This window comes from Orycteropus afer, unplaced genomic scaffold, assembly GCF_000298275.1.
Source record: "Orycteropus afer afer isolate SDZICR_OR568_19922 unplaced genomic scaffold, OryAfe1.0 scaffold00063, whole genome shotgun sequence".
In the NCBI taxonomy this organism is placed as follows: Eukaryota; Metazoa; Chordata; class Mammalia; order Tubulidentata; family Orycteropodidae; genus Orycteropus; species Orycteropus afer.
Window position 1 is genome coordinate 1,301,793 of NW_006921650.1, and position 21,485 is coordinate 1,323,277.

Sequence of the window (21,485 nt, forward strand, 5' to 3'; positions counted from 1 at the left end):
GGTCTTTGCACATTTCATTATAATAATTGACTCTGTCTTCTTGAGCTGCTCTTTGAAATCTTCTGTTCAGCTCTTTTATCCTGTTGATTCTTCCATCCACATTAACTACTCTCCTTTCAAGGGTAAATTTCAGAGTCTCTTCTGGCATCCATTGCTGTCTTTTCTCCCTTTCTTGTCTTTTTAATGGTCTTTTGCTTTCTTCATGGATGATGTTCTTGATGTCATCCCACAATTCCTCTGGTTTTCAGTCATTGGTGTTCAATGCATCAAATCTATTCTTAGATGGTCTCTAAATTCAGGAGAGATATAATCAAGGTAACATTTTGGCTCTCGTGGACTTTTTTTTATTATTTTATTTTAAGAGCTTGTTTTATATTCAATGTAATGCATACATTTAGCTTCATTCTCATGGACTTGTTTTAATTGTCTTCAGCTTCAACTTGAGCTTGCATATGAGCAGTTTATGGTCTGTTCCACAGTCAGCTCCTGGTCTTGTTTTGGCTGAAGATATTGAGCTTCTCCATCACCTCTTGCCATAGATGTAGTCAACATGATTCCTGTGTGCTCCATCTGGTGAAGTCCACATGTATAACTGTTGCTTGTGTTGTTGAAAAAGGTATTTGCAATGAATAAGTTGTCGGTCTTGCAAAATTCTATCATGTGATCTCCATTAATATTTCTATCTCCCAGGCCATATTTTCCAACTACCAGTGATTCTTCTTTGTTTTCACCTTTTGCATTCCTGTCACCAGTGATAATTAACATGTCTTGATTGCATGCCCTGCCCAGGGACCAGCGAAGGTGGTATTTGCATGCTAGGAGCCACAGTAAGCCAGCCCCGAGACCAGCGGAAGGTGAGTATTTGTGTGCAAGGAGCCACCCCCAGACACAGGCCACTGTAAGCTGTGAAAAAAGGTATTTGCAATGAATAAGTCATTGGTCTCGCAAAATTCTATCATGTAATCTCCAGCATCGTTTCTATCACCAAAGCCATCTTTTCCAACTACTGGTGTTTCTTCTTTGTTTCCAACTTTTGCATTCCAATAACTCGTACTAACATATCTTGATTACATATTTGGTAAATTTCAGACTGCAGAAGTTCGTAAAAATCTTCAATATCCTCATCTTTGGCTTTTGGTGGTTTTGTTGCTGTGTAAATTTGAATAATATTAGTATTAACTGGTCTTTCTTGTCAAAACAAAGCAAACCAAACTCACTGCTGTCAAATCAGATCCAACTCATAGCTATCCCTTCTTGGGTTTCCAAGGCAGTATCACTATGGAAGTAGATTGCCCATCCTTCCTTTGTAGGTGTATGGATATTATCTTACCACTGACAGCATCAGAATAGATCTTGAAACATTCTTTGTGACAAAAAAAGCCACACCATTCTTCAATTTGTCATTCCCAGCTTAGTAAATCATAGGATTGTCTGATTCAAAATGGCCAAAACCAGTGCATTTCAGCTTACTAATGCCTAGGATACCGATCTTTATGCGTTCCATTTCATTTTTGACAACTCCAATTTTCCTAGATTCATACTTTGTACATTCAATATTCCTATTATTAATGGATGTTTGCAGCTGTTTCTTCCCATTTTGAGTCATGCTACATTAGCAAATGGAGGTCTCCAAAGCTTTACTCCATCCACATCATTAAGATCAACTCTACTTTGAGGAAGCAGCTCTTCCCCAGTCATATTTGAGTGCTTTCCAACCTGAGGGGCTCATCTTCTGGCTCTATATTAGACAAAGTTTCCAGGCTATTCATAAAGTTTTCCAGTACTGTATGAGACAGTGTTTCACTGCTATTCATAAGGTGTTCACTGGTCAATTCTTTGAGAAGCTGGTGGCCCCTTCCTTCTTCCACGTCTGGAAGCTCCACTGTAACCTGTCTCCCATGGGTGACCCTGCTGGTACTTGAAATACTGGTGGCACAGCCTCCAGCCTCACAGCAACATGCAACCTACTATGGTACAACAAACTGACAGACAAGTGGTGGATAATTTTTTTAGTTGGTGATATTTTTACTTATTTTTGGACAATTTGGCTTTTTGTTGATTTCAAGACAAATATTAAAACTGCTTTCTATTAAAAGGTTTCCAAGTATTTCTCCTAGAATATCGTTTATTTATGCTTTATGAACATAATTTATGAAATTAGACTTTTATTGTGAATTTCAATCTTCAGCATTATGAAGTCCCTTTTTGTTTCATTTAACACTTTTTAGTCTTGAATTTCACCTTGTCAGAGATTAAGATTGTGATTCCTACTTTATTACTACTTGCATTTATCTCATAAACTTTTGATTATCCTATTATTTTGAAATTTTCAGAACCACGTTATTTTGGTTGTTTCTCACATACAGCTAGAACTGAATATTGCTTTGTGATTTGATCTAAACACACTTTATTCTGCTTATAAATGACAGCTATATTTGATCTTAGTTCTATCATATTATTTTGTTATAGTTTCTGTTTTTCAGAAAGTCGCTCTGTGGTTCCATTTATTTGATTTATTCATGGGTATCTATACAGTGTCTGAATGTGTGTGTAGTTCTTTTGACATTTGGGAAGGTTTGTGTATTTATTCTAGTAGCCACCTTTATTATTACACCATTATGTAATATCTTTAATCTTCTATATATTTAGACTCTGTCTGTTATGAGCAATGATGAAATTAGAGTTATCCTTTACTTTCCTAACCTTCTCTTTCATCACATAATTTAAGTGAATAGTATTAACTTCCTTTGTGTTTACTTTAGTACAGTTAAGTATGTTTATACTTCTACTACTTGATTTGTCAGCTTTGAGAAATATCCTTTGGCTCCCAGGATATCACAGATTATGTAACCAACAAACTTATTTTACGTTTCAACTTCTTTACCCCTTTCCAATGGTGTTTGAGTCCTGGGTCATTGGTCTGGATCCTGTGGTGGAAGTGCAGGCCATGATCCTTATGAGGAAAGTCGGAGGAGGTTAAGTGCAGAATGCTCCACCGTACCCTCTTTAGGTTAAGGATGGCCATGTAGCTTGCTTCAGATGATGAAATATGAGGAAAAATAGCATGTATCACTTCCAGGTAGAAGCTTTAAAAGCTAGTACACAATTTACTGTTTCCTTTTGCTTGCCACGATCCAACTCCGTGGCAGTGGTTGCATTGTGTTTGCTTGCCACAGCACCTAAAGGGGAACATTTCAAATAAGGCTACATTCACTTGTATCCTTTAGTAAGGAAGACATTGAGAACAGACCCCTGCAGACCCATGACAGACATGTCCTGTGAGCAAGAAATTAACTTTTGTTTGTTTAAGCTACTAAGATTTAGGAACTGTTTGTAATTTAGCAAGATAGGCATAACATAGCCCATTTAATAGAAATGTATGGAGTAAAATAGTGGGCTTCAAGGTAGATTGATTCAGCAACTCAATGATGTCATTAAAAATCTAAATTTTTCCACTTCATTCTTGACTTCAGCTTTTTCTTGATAACAAGAGATGCAACAGTTCTATCACTCATATCCAGACATAAAAGAAAGCAAAAGTAAGAAGAGAAAACATCTTTTCCCTAGCTTCCCCGTTGGAGGAAGGGAAATTTCCTGGAAGCATTCCAGCAGACTGCCTTTAAACCTTATTGATTAGAATTGTGTCACATGCCATTTCTGAGTCACGGGCAAATGGGAATGGAATTGTCATTGATAACTTAAACTAATGGTTTGGGAAGAAATGGATGTAGGTGACAAACAAAATGACTTCTACTTATAGCAAATAACCTTTATTAGTATGTAGACATATTATCAAAAATATTTTAACAGTTGTAAGAAATATATTATACAATTGTCTTGATAAATTAAAAACATAATCTGCTACTATTTCAGAGTCATTAATTTTCCCCAAATTCTGAATTAAAAAATTTTTGATATAGTGCTCACTACAGCAGCACATACTAAAATAGTTTTGATTTGATGATAGTTTCCATATTATGTTTTATATATTTCTTGGGCCTTTTGTTACATATAAGTGAGCATATCACTTATGTATTATCAATAGAAATAGAGAGAAAGGTAAAAATATATAAAATCATAAACAGAGATGCAGTGCTGTGAGTGTGTTTGTATAGTGGCAACGATCTGAAAAAGGTAACGGATCACATGAGTCAAGGTTCACATGCTCTCTGACTGACAACTCAGCTAAGGTCAGCTCTTTTGTTTTACTTGGTCAAATAAATGCTGAAATATTTATTCTGGTCTGGGCACCAATCAATAACCATGTACCTTATCTCCTTATCAGACACTGCTACTCCTGCACAATTTATTTACTTGTAATAAAAGGTTTACAAGTTTTTTTCTGTATGTTGGATGATATTAGAGGATTATGTGATGATACTAAGTGATTCTCCTAAGTTAATGACTTTAGATTTTGATTTGCTTATAGTTAAAAAATGCATGCCAATGATCATGAAGATGGCTCAGACTATTTTATTTTGGGTCTCCATAAGTCAGAGCCGACTCGATGGCAAAACCACTACCATCAAGTCAATTCTGACTCTTCAGGACCTCTATAGGATTTCCAATTCTATAAATCCTTACGGAAGCAGACTGCCTCACCTTTCTCCCACAGAGTGGATAGTAGGTTTGAACCATCAACCGTTTAGTTCGCAGTTCCATGCCTCAAGCACAGTGCCACCAGAGCTGCTTCTTGTTGTTGTTAGGTGCCGTTGAATCAGCTCTGACGCATAACGTCCCTACGTACAACAGAATGAAACACTGCCTGATAGCGCATCATTCTCACAACCCTTGCTATAACTGAATCCATCGTCGCAGCGACTGTGTCAACCAGACCTCCTTAGTAACAACAAAAAACACTTGTTCTGGTATCCAAAAAGTGCAACATGGGTATTTAAAAATACCGTATTTTTTCATCTTGACAATAGCTCTTCATGGAATAAAAGGCAATTTCTAGAATCTTTCCTAAGCATTTTAATGCCCTAAATTTATATTACTCACTGTCGTCAAGTCGGATCCTACTCATAGTGACCCCTCTTTGGGTTTCTGAGGCTGTATCACTATGGAAGTAGATTGCCCAGCCTTCCTTCCAAGGAGTGGCTGGTGGATTTGAATCATCACCCTTCTGGTTAGCAGTCAATGCCTTAGGCACTCTGCCACCAGAGCTCCCAAATTTATATTACAATCTAACAAACAATTAGGGGAAATCAAACACACTCAAACCTGACTGTAAGCTCTTTGAGGATAAAAATCAAGTCTCACAAATCACAGTATCTGCTACACTGACCAAGGCTCAAGAAATACTTATTGATAACTTGATGTAATGGGAAATAGTTAAAAATTCACTACTTTTTATTGAAATAGCAATCCATACTCATGGTTAAAAAATAAAGAGGCAAACACTACCAATTTCTTTGGTATCCTTACTGTGATGGTGTGTACATATAGGTATATGTCACTTGTTTACAAGTAGGAATAGGCTCTACACTTTGTCTTGTACTTTTCTTTTCACTTGGTAAGATTTTAGAGATTATTCCCCTCAGGACATAAACCCAGGAATCCCTGGGTGGCACAAATGGTTAAGGCCTCGACTATCAGCCACAGTGCTGGAAATTCAAGCCCACCTGGAAGCTCCTCAGAAGACAGATGCAGCAATGTGTTTCTGAAAGGCCACTGCTCTGGAAACTATGTAACAGTTCTGCTTTGCAACACAGGGGTCCCCAGGAGTTGGAATCTATTACGTCACAACTAACAGCAAAACACATAAACTTGACTTTTTTAACATCTGCATTGTATCTTTTTATATGGATGGGCCTTAATGTAACTGTCCATCCTACCTCCACTCCACCTCCATTCATACGCTTTGCAGTTATTTCTGTTTTTTGTCAATACAAACAATGTTGCCATGGGTATCCATTTTTGTACACTTAATATAAGTATATTGGCGGGAGAGATTTCTAGAAGGAAAATGTGTATTATGTGTATTATGTACATACCAACAAGTGGAAGAATCAGATTTATCATATTTAAAATAGGATCCACAGGATCATCAAAATATACCCTCAGGTGAATGACTATAAAGACATTGCATCGATAGTAGGAAAATATAAATGTTATATTAACCCAGTCCTTGTACATCTCTATTTTTACTTCACTACCTTTTTCTGGTGAGTTCAAACAGCTGACATTACCACAGAATGACTTATTCATGATTTTCAAAGCAATTTAATTATTTCGGGGGGTTTACAGGTATTTTGTAGCCTTCCAAACAGGTGAGTAATGCCTATTAAAACTAACAGTAAATATCACCAGCAGAAATTTGTAGCCAAAAAGAAAGTAGTTTGAAAAATGGTTTACAAACTTTTTCTATACCCAGGATGGATATTAAAGAAATAGTGCTAATATTGTTAAGTATGATTATTATATTGTAGCTATGTAGAATAATGGAAGAAGTACAACCAGAATTCTCCTTAGAAGTGATAGTGGCCAGACTTTATTTGATGTACCCACCAGCCACTCCTTGGAAGGATGGTTGGGCAATCTACTTCTGTAGTGATACTGCCTCAGAAACCCAGGGAGGGGTTGCTATGAGTTGGATCCAGCTCCACGGCAGTGAGTTTGTGTTTTTCGTTTCATGTACATTGGTCATGTTGTCAGAAGGCACCAGTTCCTGGAGAAGGCTATCAGGCTTGGTAAAGTAGAGGATCACCAAATAAGAGGAAGACTCTCAATGAAATGGATTGACACAGTGGCTGCAACGATAAATTCAAACACAGGAGCAACTGTGAGGAAGGCCCAGGGCCAGTCAGTGTTTCGTTCTGTTGTGCACAGGGTCACTGTGAGCCAGAGCCCACCCAACAGCACCTAAAAACAACATCTTAAGACTCACCTCTCATTAACATTACATTAGTGTGTTTCAAAATGTTTTATGGGTCCTTTGTGAAATGCTGAAGGTTATGGAATGTATGACTTATTTTTGCAAATCAAATGTTTCTTTAAAATTCAACAAAATTTCAAGGAGGTTTAATTAGGCAGAGAAGCTATTCAGAACTCATTTTAAACCATGCATGATAATTAGAGAGCATCAAAGAGTACTGTTACATTCTAAACAGTAAACAACCGATAGTTAATGATTTAACAAATTCCAAACGTTAGCCCACAGTAAGGAGAGCCAAAACTGCTTGTTTTCTGAAATATTAAGTTAACGATTAACTGAATCCCTTTTCTCAAAAGATTGTGTCACCAAGTCTGCATCTATCATTGTAACGGTCAAAGTTCATGGAATTTTGGAGCTGGAAGAGACTTAGGTATATTCCCATCCATCAGCCTATGAAGAAACTAACTTGACCAATGTCCTGTTTGGTTACTACTAGGTTGAACTAGGACATAGGTCTTCTGGCTCTCAATCTAGATCACTTTCTACTTCATTTTGCTACATCTCTATTAATTAAAAAAAAAAAAAAAACACTAATAAGTTTGCTATGGCTCTTTTGTTGTTGTTGTTAATTGACATTTTAAAATACTTTATGCTGCTGATCACTGTGGTAAGTAATAGGGATACAGCAATGACTAAGGAGGAAACAATTCTCTCTGACAAAAGCCTATGTTCTGACAGGAAAACCACATACCCATGATTAGAATATACTCTAAGTCAAGAATGGGAAATCCTGGTAAGACTGATACAGCCTTTCTGCTATGGGCTTGTTAGGAGTGATGACATGTCTTTCTCACATGTGTTGTCCCTGCCCTAAAATCTACCACACTTTGTTTACAATGGTAACCAGTTACATTTGTGTTGTCTTTTACAGAATTTAAAACACATACACATCATTGTATCTGATCCTTATAGTAACTTGTAAGGCAGATATTATTCTCTCCATTTTCCAATTAGGAAACCCATAGTTCAGACAATGTGACTTGTCCAAAGCCTCATAGCTGGAAAGTTGTAGAACTGGGACTAGAACCTCAGGCTTCTACAATGATTTGATCATAGTGTTAATCAACTTGAATTTCCCAAATTCAAAATATTTAGTTTTCTGGGAATTCTGAGGTCACATTAGAAGGGAGATCCTTCAGTGGAAATTTGGGTAACCCAATTATCCAAATTATAGCATGCTTTCTTGGAAAAGGAAAATAGTAGCGCCCAAAAATTCCATGGAAGTGCTTGTGGCTGTTAGTGAACTGTGAGGATGGCATTTTGTTAGAAGCATGAAACCACAGTCAGCTTTGAGTTCCTCAGTTTGTTTGTTCCATCCCTTGTCATGGGGTTAAGAAAACTTTAAAATACAATATCAACTTAAATTAGATTTGTCTGGAAAAAAAAATGTATATAATAAAATGTCACCCATGGCTATCTCTGGGTGACAGAATTACAAGTTAATTTCTTTTTCTTTATTTTCCAAATTTCCTACAATAGTTATGTAATACTTCTATAATCTGAAATATATCATCCATTTACTCCTATAAATATATCTACATCTAGATATAGTTCCCAACCTATTCAAAAGAGTAATTCAACCTTTTCTTAATACTTGGATGGACAGATACTTGGAAACTCTTTCCACAAATGGACATTCTTTCCAAAAATATGTATCTCTAAGTAACCTAAGGGAGCTCTGGTAGCATAGTGCCTAAGGCACTTGACTGCTAACCAGAAGGCTGGTGGTTCAAACCCACCAGCCACTCCTCGGAAGGAAGGTTGGCAATCTACTTTCGTAGTGATACTACCTCGGCAACCCAAGGAGGGGTCGCTATGAGTCGGATCCGACTCAACGGCACATAACAACAACAGCAACAAGTAACCTAAGGGAGCTCTGGTAGCGTAGTGCTTAAGGCACTTGACTGCTAACCAGAAGGCTGGAGGTTGAAATCCACCAGCCACTCCTTGGAAGGAAGATGGAGCAATCTACTTCCTTAGTGATACTGCCTCGGAAACCCAAGGAGGGGTCGCTATGAGTCGGGTCCTACTTGAGGGCACATAACAACAAGTAACCTAAAGAAATTGTTTATTCATTTATTCATTCTTTAACAAATATCTATTGAGCATCTACTCTGTGCCAGGCAAGGAGCTCTGGTGGCATAGTGGATAAGGCATTTGGCTGCTAACCAGAAGGTCAGTGGTTCAAACCCACCAGCTGCTCCACAAGAACGAAGATGTAATGATCACTTCTGTAAATATTTGCAGCCTCAATATGAGTCAGAGTCAATTCAACGGCAGTGAGTTTTTGTTTGTTTGTTTTTATTTGCCAGGCAGTTTTAAGCACAAGGAATAAAACAATGAACAGAAAAGATAAAAATTATTGTCTTCACTCTAGAAAGGGAGACAGGCACCCCCCAAAAAAGAAATCAAAATAAGGCTAGAATATGTTAAGTGATGCTATGTGATTAGAAGAAAAATAATGCAGGGAAAAAGGATGGAGTGCTTGGGGTGGGGGTGGAAGGACAATGTTGGATAGAGCATTCATGGAAAGCTTCAATGAGGAAGTGACCTAAAAGAAGTCTGAGTCATAGAGGTTTCAAGAGGAAGAGAAATTCAGACAGAGTAACAAGTGCAAAGCCATGGGGCAGGAGTGTGCTTAACATGTTTTAACAACAACATCAAGGCAGCCAGGATGTTTAGAACAGAGTAAGCAGAAGGGAAAGAAGAGAAGATGCTATCAGCAGGAGACATAAATGATCTAACTTACACTTTAAAATCGTTCTGGCTACTGTGATGATAGATTGAAGGCAAACAAAGGCAAATGACAGGAAAATAGACCCGGAGAGTGTTGCAATATCTAGGTGCAGTGCAGTGAATTGCTTGGTATGGTCTTTCTAACCACAGTGCTTGTGACTCCCACCAGATGACTGGGTGGAACTATGCAAATGTGAGATGCTGGTGGATCATCAAAGGGATTGGATAGCTTGCTAATTATGGTTATAAGGTGTATAGGAGCCTAATGTGGGGATAGGTCAGTTTTGCCATCTTGCAGGCTTAAAATGAGCCATCCAGAGACAGAAAGGGAGGATGTCACTACAGTCAAGAAAGAGGAGCCAGGAGCGGAGCGCGTCCTTTGGAACCAAGATAGAGATAGTGAAATAGCAAGAAGCAGCGACAGAGAAATGAGGGCAGCAGAGGCAGCAGGACCAGGAGACTGGCATGAGTCAGAGTGATTAGCTTCCTAGCCCATGGAATGAGAAAGCTGAGTACCTGAGGGCCTAGGCTTACTGCTGGGGTGCTATAACTCTAGGCATTTGTTGGAAGAACTAAACAAGCTTTGTAACTCTTGCCAGAGCAGGGCAAAGGGCAGGCTAAGGAGCTGAGGGCCAGAAAGAGAGATATCTTCCTTTGGGCATGGCTGAGGGCAGGCTGTCCTGACTGAAGAACTGTATCCTGAGAGTTTCTGATCCTGAATTATAACCTGTTACTTCCCTGATAAACCTCATAATCTAATGTGTGTCTGTGAGTTCTGTGAGGCCATTGCAAAAAATTATCAAAACCAGCAGAAAAGTAAAGAGTGCTATGAAACGGACGGTTGGTGTCAGAATAGGTGAAAAAGTTGTAGGGTGGAGGCATGTCTGATCTTTGTCTCATGGCTATCAGCCTTGGGCTGTTAATCATGATCTTCTTCCCCCTCTGTGAAGTTAAAAGACGTCAGACATTGCCCCCATGCCATTTTACACTAAGCAAGTGGGGTTGATAGTTTAAACTAGAATTGTAGGAGTGAAGGTAATGAGAAGTAGTTAAATTCTAGATATATTCCAAAGGTAAAGCCAAAGTATTTCTGATGATTAAATGAGCGTTGTAAGAGAAAGTAAACAGTAAAGTTTCTACTTAGTGACAAAATTTGGGGTTGTCATTTTCTGAGACAAGGTAGACTTTGGGAAAAGCCGATTTGAGGTGGGCCGGATCAGGAGCTCATTTACGCATGTGCTAAGCTTGAGATGCCTCTCATATATCAAGGTAGAAATGGTGATTTGACACTTGGATATTAAGGAGAGTTAAAGAGAGTGGTCTGAGCTAGAGATGTAAAGCTGGGAGCTGGGAGCTTGTAGATGACATATATACCCATGAGACCAGCTAGAGCAGCAAAGGAGCAGGTGACGATAGATAAGAACAGACACCCAAGGACCAAGGCCTGGGATTCATTTATATTTAGAAATCAGAGAAATGAAGGGAACTAAGAGAGTCCTGTGCCTTCCCACTGATGGGATGGGAATCAGTCTGCTGTGATCCACAGAGTTTTCAATAGTTTACTTTCAGAAATACATCACCAGGCCTTTCTTCCTAAACCACATGGCAGCTCCGTTGAACCCTGTTGAGCATCACAGCATACACAAGCCTCCAGATGGCAGATGGGGCTATGAAAGAGGCTCATTGGCTGTGAATCAAATCTCCAGCATAGAAGACTAGAATTCTACCACTGAACCACCAACTTCTCATTAACATACAACAGGCAGTCAATAGGAGCTTTGGTAGCATAGTGCCTAAGGCACTTGACTGCTAACCAGAAGGCTGGCGGCTCAAACCCACCAGTCACCCCTCGGAAGGAAGATGGGTCAATCTACTTCTCTAGTGATACTGCCTCAGAAACTCAAGGAGGGGTCTCTATGAGTCAGGTCTGACTCGATGGCACATAACAACAGCAACAGGCAGTCAATGCATGTTAGTTTACTCTATTTAACTGGTATAGTTGTTGGAGTCAGTGTAATAGAAATACTTATACATGGAATATATTCTAAACTATATGAAATTGCTGTTGTGGTGGTGTCTGGTGGGTTTGAACCGCCAGCCTTCTGGTTAGCAGTCAAGTGCTTTAGGCACTAAGCTGCCAGAGTTCCTTATATGAAATTAGCCCTTGGTAATCCAATTCCAGGAGTCTCTGGGTGGTGCAAATGGTTAAATGCTCAACTATTAGCTGAAAGGTTAGCTGTTTGGACCCACCTAGAAGCACCTAGGGAGACAGGCCTGGCAATCTTCTTCCAAAAGCTCACAGCTTTGAAAGCCCTAGAGCAGTTCCACCCTGCACACAGAGTGTTGCCATGAGTCAGAATCGACTACCCAGCAATGAACAACAATGATGACAACAACCCAACTCCCCATTTCTCCCTCTTTCTGATCACTCAGATGCTAAATCTGAGTCATTTGCTAAATTGATCATTGTTAGTTAACTGGTCTTTTTAAACAAGAAACTCCAAACTGAGGAACACTCTATAAAATAATTGGCCTGTGTTCTCCAAATTGTTAATGTCATGAAAGCAGAGAAAGTCTCAGGAACTGTTCAGATTAGAGTAGAATAAAAAGGCATGCCAACTAAATACATTGGATGGATGGATGGATTCTTTACTGATTGAGGTACAAAAAATGCTGTAAAACCCCTTGCTAAGGGTCGGGGGCAGGGTATGGAATGTTATAAAACCCCTCCTCAGAGAGTCAATTCTGATTCAAAGTGGCCCACCCTATAGGACACAGCGGAACTGCCTCACAGGATTTCCAAAGCTGTAAATCTTAACCAAAGCAGACTACCACCTCTGTCTCCTGCAAAGCAGCTGGAGGGTTCAAATCGCTGACCTTCTGTTAGCAGCTAAGAACTAAAGCATTATGCCACCAGGGGTCCTTGGGGATATTATAAAGATTATAATTGGGGCAATAAACAAAACTGAGAAATGGATTATATATTAAAGTTTATTATCAAATATGGACAATGCAGCTAAAATTGAGGATCTCATTTGCCTTCTGTTATTTAAGGATATCATTCTGAAGCCCCGATTTTCTGGCCTTTGCAGATCCTGAGCTTCCCAAGATGCCTGCTGTTTCCTGATTTTATGATCTTGTTTTCTCTGCCCCTCTAGCATCTGGACCCACCTTATTTTTGTCTAGAGTTACTCTGCTACTTTGCAGAAGGAAGCCCAGTACACTCATGACTTAGAATTGAGTAACTTAATTAAAGATTTGAAGAGTGATGAAACACCTCCCAGTCTTTGTCAAGCCCTCCACCATCTCCCTTTCTCAACCTGTGCTTCCCAAAAAAGGTTGATCCCACCTGGAGACTCTGCAGCTATGTCTACTAACAGGAGTGTAGTCAAGTTCTCCCCTGCAATTGTGTCTCTTTAGTGGAGCAGCTGTCCAGGCTAACCTCCCTGCTCCCAGCCCCCTTGGAATTTTGGTGAATAAAGTGCTGGTCAATAAAAGTTTCATTTACAAACCATAATTGTGGTTTGTAAATGAAACATTTTATCAGGCACAATTGTGGTAGGAAGTTGGACTGATTCTTGGAAGCCAATAGGTCTTTAAGTAATCAAAACACTCTACTTGAAATTCCTGGATCCCTACTCTCTCTCCTTTCCCTCATCTCTTCTCTTCTTTTAAGACTTGAGTCTTAAGTCACTTCATCATAGACACCTTTTCAGTCTAAACACTTCATCCTAGACACCTTCTCTAAGCCAATCATCTTTAGAGATAATACTTGTGGAAACCACTCAAGTAAGTGAGGTGGTCCAAAGGGTCTGTGAAATACAGAGTAATCACAATAAAGTAATACTAGCAGTGGTAAGATGTACAGGCTATAGAGCTCAACTGGCAGAATTCAGTCCTAGATTCCCTACTTAGTAGTTCTATCATCCAAATACTTGGTAGACTAAGAGTAGAAAGAGAATTGCACATATTTTTTTTTTTTTTTTTGCATATTGTAGTGAATCATTTTTATTTATTTTTGTGTAAATGAAGGAGCATAAGACACTCAGGGTCCCTGGGTGCTGAACCAATTAACACATTCAGCTGCTAAGATTAAAAGTTCAAGTCCACCTAGAAGTGTTTCAGAAGGAAGCCCTGATGACCTTCTGAAAAACTGAAAACCTTATAAGCACAGTTCTATTCTGATACACGTGGGGTTGCCAAAACTCGGAGTTGCTGGATAGCAACTGACTTAAGGAAGGCAAGGGAAGTTTGTAAGAAAGGTTAATAACTTCTAATAAATTGCTTGTCTTTTTCTCATCCTTGACCATTCCATACCTTTCCTTCCTTCTTTTCCCAGTTACTGCCATTGACCAAAATATTTGTACACCTCTCATCAGACCAGAAAAATGACCATGAAAAGTCATACAAGGTCTTTAAGGATCTTTCTTGGAAGGAACTTTACAGAGCTAATTAAAATCCAAAGGAGGAAAGTAGTATTCACTTCCTAGTAGACATCTGTCTTTTACTCCTAAGCTACAGAAGCCACACCTCACACCAAGTTTGGTAGCCAGAATGATGGCTACCTAAAAATATCCTTGTCCTAATCCTTGAAACCTGTGAATATGTTACCTTCAATGCCAAAAGGGACTTTGCAGGTATAATTAAGTCAAGGATATTGAGCAGGATTTTCTGAGTGCTCAATATAATCACAAAGAAGGCACGAAAGTCAAAGTCAGACAAATTAAAAATGCTATGCTACTGGTTTTGAAGACAAAGGAAGGGACCATGAGTTGTGGAATGCACATGGCCTCTAGATACTAGGAGAGGAAAGGCAATAGATTCTCCTCTGGGGCCTCCAGAAAGAACACAGCCCTGCCATCACTTTGCTTCCAGCCAATGTAACTCAATTTGGACTTCTGACATCCAGAAATGTAAGATAATGAGTTTTTATTAAGTCACCAAAATTCTTGTTATTTGTTACAGCAGCAGTAGGAAGCAAATATGCTAAGTTACCTATGTCATTTTCTTCTCATAATTATTACTAGGACAAACTATGTTGTTCAATTTATTTGTGTGTTAGTTGTCTCCTCACCATTCACTCAGCTCCTTCTCCTACGAATATAAGCTCCACAAGGGAAGGAGATGTATCCCCAGCCTGAGCCCATTGCTGATCTCTGTAGAGACTCCATAAATATATTTTTGAATCAATGAATTAATAATTGTGTTGTGGAAACGTCTTTATATTAGCCAATGACTCAAGAGATCACAAGCACAGTATTCATTCTCACATGCTCTTAGGAATTGACTGCATGGGAGGTGCTGAAATCCTGGAGATCCCAATCCAGTAACATAAAATAAAAGTATAGTGTTGACTGTACAGTATTTTGAAAGTTCACTACATGTAGATTGCTTTTGTGCAATTAAAATGCAAATTGAATTGAATATTTTGGAAATCATGGCTATAGTGGTTAAGACCACAAGGCTTTGAAATCAAGGGATTATACACCAATTCTGACTGCCATTATTTTGCCCCAGGGTGACCTAGGCTCAGTCATTTTATTCCTCTGGATCTTGTTTTCTCATCAGTAAATGGGGATAATGAGACCCATGCCACAAGGTTGTTGTGAGAACTAACTGAGAAAATTCATATAAGAACCATGCCCAGCACAAAACAATAGCCCAATAAATGGTAACTGAGAGAGTGATCACTTTTCAATATCCAGAAGTAATTTTTGTGGAACTAGATGGTTTCCCAACCTTCCTTCATCAGTAACCACTGGAGATGAGTTATCTTATTTTAAAATCCTCACTTCCCACATCTCCCCACTCCTTTCCCCATTCCCAAATCCATAATTTCTGCTCAGTGCTCAAATGATTTGCCAAACCATATTCTGTCAGCTAGGGTTTCCCTTTGCTTATTTTCCTTCAAGGCATGGGATCCAGCCAAGAAAGGGTTTTGGGGGTTAGTCAGGAGCCTCTCCAACTGCAAAACACAAAAGTGGATTCAGGGCACCATAAGAAGGCAGAAATATGAGGATGAAATGATTCTTTCTTTGTGGTCAAGATGAATGAGCTTCATTTGTTAGGGCAATTTTGTTTACCTAAGTTCTTTTTTTTTTTTTTTAAACACTATACAGCAGCATAAAATCCCTCATTGTTTATTTTCCACTGAATCTTTCTCAATACAACTTCCATTGTTTTCTTTCCAACACCTCCCTTCCAAGCTAATTGGAAAGATAGTAATTTTTTACCTCCCGAAGGTTAAATCGTGAAGCTACACATATATACCAGACTTTATTGACACACAAAAATGCTTTGTCTTATTTCTCTTCCATATAGTTCAACACACACCCCCCAACATACACACACCCTAGGTATCATATTCTAAATTATTACCAGCTAATGGAGGGAATAATTAAGACAGATCAAGGGCCTTGATTCTTTTGGGAACTTAAATGATGGCTTATTACAATATGGGAGCAGGTGTGTCTTCTCTCCTTTGTTTCTTGAATATAAAGAAATTGAGTAGTCATGCCAGTCCTAAAGCCAGAGTTGTAAAATGGGAGTTATTATCTGTAACATCCTCATATGTTGGAGCCTTTCAGAAAACTCGACTTATCTACTGTGCTAAAGATCTTTCCTCCTGAGTGAAGAGGCTCAGCAAATGTGTCATCTCTCTCCCATTCATTATAGCAGTTACCCAGAAATCTATACAGGATCATTTTCCTTAAGAGGTGGGAAATTCTAGGAGAACAGTCTATAAAGTCCTGCTGGGGAATACATTCTTCAAAGAGATGGTACGTTATATGATGGGCAGTGGCCAGGCCTGCTGTTAACCAGCAACGCACATCCTCCCCTAGAGACCACAGTGGCTACTGAGTCAGCCTTTCTGGCTTGCCTGCTGAGACCCACACTAAAACTATGTGGGCACAGTAGGCCTGATGCAATTCCTATGCCCTGAGAAGGCAACAGAAGCCAACTTCAAACTCTTCTAAAGAATTCAGGCTGTTTAACAGTGGGGATCTTCCAATCAATGTTTGTGAATGAATGTGCCTCCCTCATTTAGAAATATGTTTGCTGTTATTGGGTGCCATTGAATCATTTTCGACTCAAAACAACCCCATGTGACAGAGTAGAACTGTCCCATGGGGTTTTCTGGGTTATAGTATTTATGGAAGCAGATCTCCTGGTCAGATCTCCAGTCTTTACTGGGGAGCTACTGTGTGAGTTCAAACCACCAACCTTCCAGTTAACAGCCAACCACTTAACTATTTGCACCACCAAGGCTCCTTATAGAGAAATATAAACCATGGTATATGTTTTGTCAGGTACGTAAGTGTATGTGAACTCTAGAATCAGTCCCTATCTCAGGCTATAAAGTTCAGTTCACTTCAACTTAATTATTTGTTGAATGACTTCTTTGTATATAAACGGAAGGCAACACACTGCTGTGGAGTCGAATCTGACTCACGACGACCCTTCCTTGGGTTTTCGAAGCAGTATCTCTATGGAAGTAGATTGGCCAACCTTCCCTCTGAGGAGTGGCTGGTGGGTTTGAACCGCCAGCCTTCTGGTTAGCAGTCAAATGCCTTAGGCACCATGCTACCAGAGCTTCCTCTTTTCATATAGCTCAGTGCACTAAAACAAAAAAAAAAAAAAAAAAACCTGCTGCTTTCAAGTTGATTCTGATTCATAGTGACCATATTACCAAAAAAACCAAACTCAGTGCCAGCCAGTTAGTTCCCACTCATAGCGACACTTCCTTGGGTTTCTGAGACGGTATCTCTACAAAAGTAGATTGCCCAGTCTTCCTTCCCAAGGGTGGCTGGTGGGTTTGAAGTGCCAGCTTCTGGTTAGCAGTCAAATGCCTTAGGCACTACACCTCCAGAGCTCTTAGTGACCATATTAGTCAGTGGTAAATACAGAAATGAATGTTATTTGTGTAAAATTATGGCAATCAGGTCAGGGGGAAAAAAAAAGGCAATTCAAATTTATAGAGTTCATTCAATGTATCTGCTTTATTTTTAATAAATGTTTCTCACAACAATCCTGAGAGGCTGTGTGGTTGCTACATTAGAGGTACAACTACATGTAATATTGAGACAAAATACTGTGACTTAAATGAAGTAGAAAGTTCTTTCTTTCTTATGTAAGAGTCCATAAGTAAGTTGTCCAGGACTAGCATGATGGCTCTGTTTCAGGGACCTAGGCACTTTCCCTCTTGTTGCTCAGCCATCCATCCCTAGTATGTTGTTCCTATAGCATGGTCCAAGATGGTTTGCCACCCATCTACACTTCTTCAAGGGAGATCTGGGGGTACTGTAGTTAAGGCATTCAGCTGCTAACTGAAAGATCAATGGTTTGAACCCAATAGGTGCTCTTCAGGAGAAAGATGAGGCAGCCTCTTTCCATAAAGATTTTTAGCCTTGAAAATTTTATTGGACAGTTCTACTCTGTCCTATAGGGTTTCTATGAGTTGGTGTCAACTTGATGGCAGTGGATGTAGTTTTTCTTTTCTTTTCTTTTTAAATGGTTATTCCCTTTGTGCACATCATTCTGCTCAAAATCTATTTGCCATAGCTTAGCTTGTGACATACTGAGCTGGGGAATGTTGGTTTTAGTACAGGCACCTGCTAACCCAAGGAAATTCATTTTCATGAGTGAAAAGGAAAACTAAGATATTACATGACTGTGGTGAATTGCTTGATGTGGCCCTTCTAGCCATTGTCCTCCATTCTGTGATGTTTTGTAAATCCCATTATCCATGCTTATTTGGGGTGGTGTTGGTAGTTAAGGTCAGGTATCAACTTAGCTGGGCAACTGGTAGTAGTTGTTCCCTATAATGACTGGCAATTGACTCTGTGATGGAATTTAGGTTATTTCTGTTGGGGCAACACAGGTGGAATGTATCTTGAGTCCTGCCTTGCTGAAGGGTATAATTCAAATCACCACCCTTAGCTTCCTTGAGGGTATACCTACGGATCTCCTGGGAAGATTTGCTCTCCTCTTGCTCCGGTTTTGTGTCTTGGCTCATCCTCATCTCACCCCTGGATTTGGGACAGCAGCCATCATCTGATCTGATGATCGAGGTTCATCAAACCCTCCAGACCTACTCATGGACCTGGGAGTCGCCAGCCTGCCAGCCTCCACCACTACTACGTGAGACAAACACTTGGGTGTCTGTGAGTTCTGTGAGGTGTTACAGCAAAATACAGAACGCTAAGACTGGGGAAATTACTGGGAGGAGGAGGAGGAGTTAATGTCTGAAATGATGGAGTGGTACAGTAGTTTGGACATTTGGGATATCTTTAACCTCCGCCTCATGGGGACTGGCCTTGTGCTGATCTTTCTGAGAGAAATTGTTCAAGCAATGACATAGGTAATTATCATGATTCCCACTTTACAGATTGTGAAGCAGAGATCAATATAGCTCAAATAACCTTCCTAAGATCCAAACTGAAGAGGAACAACCTTACATTCATTATCACAAAGAACATTTATTTCAACATCCATCCTGAAGTACAACACTGTCAGTGTTGGGAAAATATCCCTATGTCTACAAGGAATACCAGTTAATATAGCTTTATTCAAATATACGCACCAAGCACTAATGCCGAAGATGAAGAAATTGAAGATTTTTTTACCAATCTGCAATCTGAAATTGATCAAACATGCAATCAAGATGGATTGATAATTACTTAGTGATTAGAATGCAAATATTAGAAACAAAGAAGAAGGATTGGTAGTTGGAAAATATAGTTTTGATGACAGAAAAGACATCAGAGACTCATAATGGAATTTTGCAAGACTAACAACTTATTCACTACAAGTATCTTTTTTCAACAGCATAAATGACAGCTATACAAGTGGACATCAACAGATGGAATATATAGGAATCAAATCTACTCTATCTGTGAAAAGAGACAATGGAGAAGCTCATTAACATCCACAAGAACAAGGCCAAGGTCCAACTGTGGACCTTGGGCTCAAATGTAAGTTCAAGTTGATGCCCAAGCAAATTAAATAAGTCCACAAGAGCCAAAGTATGACCTTGAGTATATCCCACCCAAACTTAGAGACCATCCCACGAATAGATTTGATGCACTTGACACTGATGACCAAAAACCAGAAAAGTTGTGGAATGACACCAAGGACATCATATGTGAACAAAGTAAAAGATCATTAAAAAGATAGGAAAGAAAGAAAAGACTAAAGTGGATGTCAGAAGAGATTCTAAAACTTTCTCTCAAATATAGACTAGCTAAAGTGAATGGAAGGAGCTCTGGTAGCATAGTGGCTAAGACACTTGCCTGCTAACCAGATGGCTGGCGGTTCAAACCCACCAGCCACTCCTCGGAAGGAAGGTTGGGCAATCCTACTTCCGTAGTGATACTGCCTCGGAAACCCAAGGAGGGGTCGCTATGAGTCGGGGTCGACTCGACGGCACATAACAACAAAGTGAATGGAAGAAATGATAAAGTAAAAGAACTGCAGTTAGAGAACCAAAAGGGAAGAATGTGCTCAGCATTTCTCAAGCTGAAATAATTGAAGGAAAAATTAAAGCCTGGAGTTGCAATACTGAAAGATGCTATGGGCAAAAAATTGAATGATGCAAGAAGCATCATAAGAAGATGGAAGGAATACACAGTCACTGTACCAAAATAAAATTACCTGATGTTCAACCATTTCAGGAGGTAGCATATGATCAAGAATTGATAGTGTTGAAGGAGGAAGTCCAAGCGGTACTGCAAACATTGACCAAAAAAAGGCTCCGGGAATTGACTTAATACCAATTGAGTTGCTTCAAAAAATGGATGAAAAAAAGATGGAAACAACCTACTTGCCCATAAACAGAAGAATGGATAACCAAACTATGGTACATACACACAAGGGAATACTATGCAACATTAAAGAATATTGTAGAATCTGCAAAATAGCACATAACATGGATGAACTTGGAGGACATTATGCTGAGTGAACTAAGTCAATCACATAAGGACAAATATAGTATTAGTTCATTATTGTAAAAAGTCAAGGAAAGGTTTATATATGGAAGGAAACTTCCTTTGTTGGTTACCATGAGTGGGAGGGGAGGGGAGAGAACACTGCAATTAAAAAAAAATGCATTCACCCACGTCACTTTAGTTTTGTGTATTTCACTGTACATAAATAATATTTCAATAAAATGTGTTAAAAAAATAAAATGAATTTGCTCTATAAACTTTTACCCAAAGCATAATAATAATAATAATAATGGACAAAATGCCACAAGTACTTAATGATCTTTGGCACATAATTTGGTAGTGAGATACTTGGCTAACTGGTTGCTGTTGTTCAGTGCCATCGAGTCAGTTCCAACTCATAGAGACCCTATGTACAACAGAACAAAACACTGCCCAGTCCTATGCCATCCTCACAAGCCTTGCTATGCTCGAGCCCATTGTTGCAGCCACTGCATCAATCCATCTTGTTGAGGGTCTTCCTATTTTTTGCTGACCTTCTACTTTACCAAGTATGATAACCTTCTCCAGGAACTGGTCCCTTCTGACAACATGACCATTTCTGCTTTAAAGGAGCATTCTGGCTATACTTCTCCCAAGACAGATTTGTTCATTCTTCTAGTAGTCCCTGGTACATTCAATATTCTTCACCAACACAATTCAAATGCATCAATTCTTTTGCAGTCTTCCATACTGATTGTCCAGATCTCATGTGCATATAATGTTATTGAAAATATCATGGATTGGGTCAGGTGCACATTAGTCTTCAAAGTGACTTCTTTGCTCTTGAACACTTTAATGAGATCTTTTGTGGCAGAGTTGCCGGATAC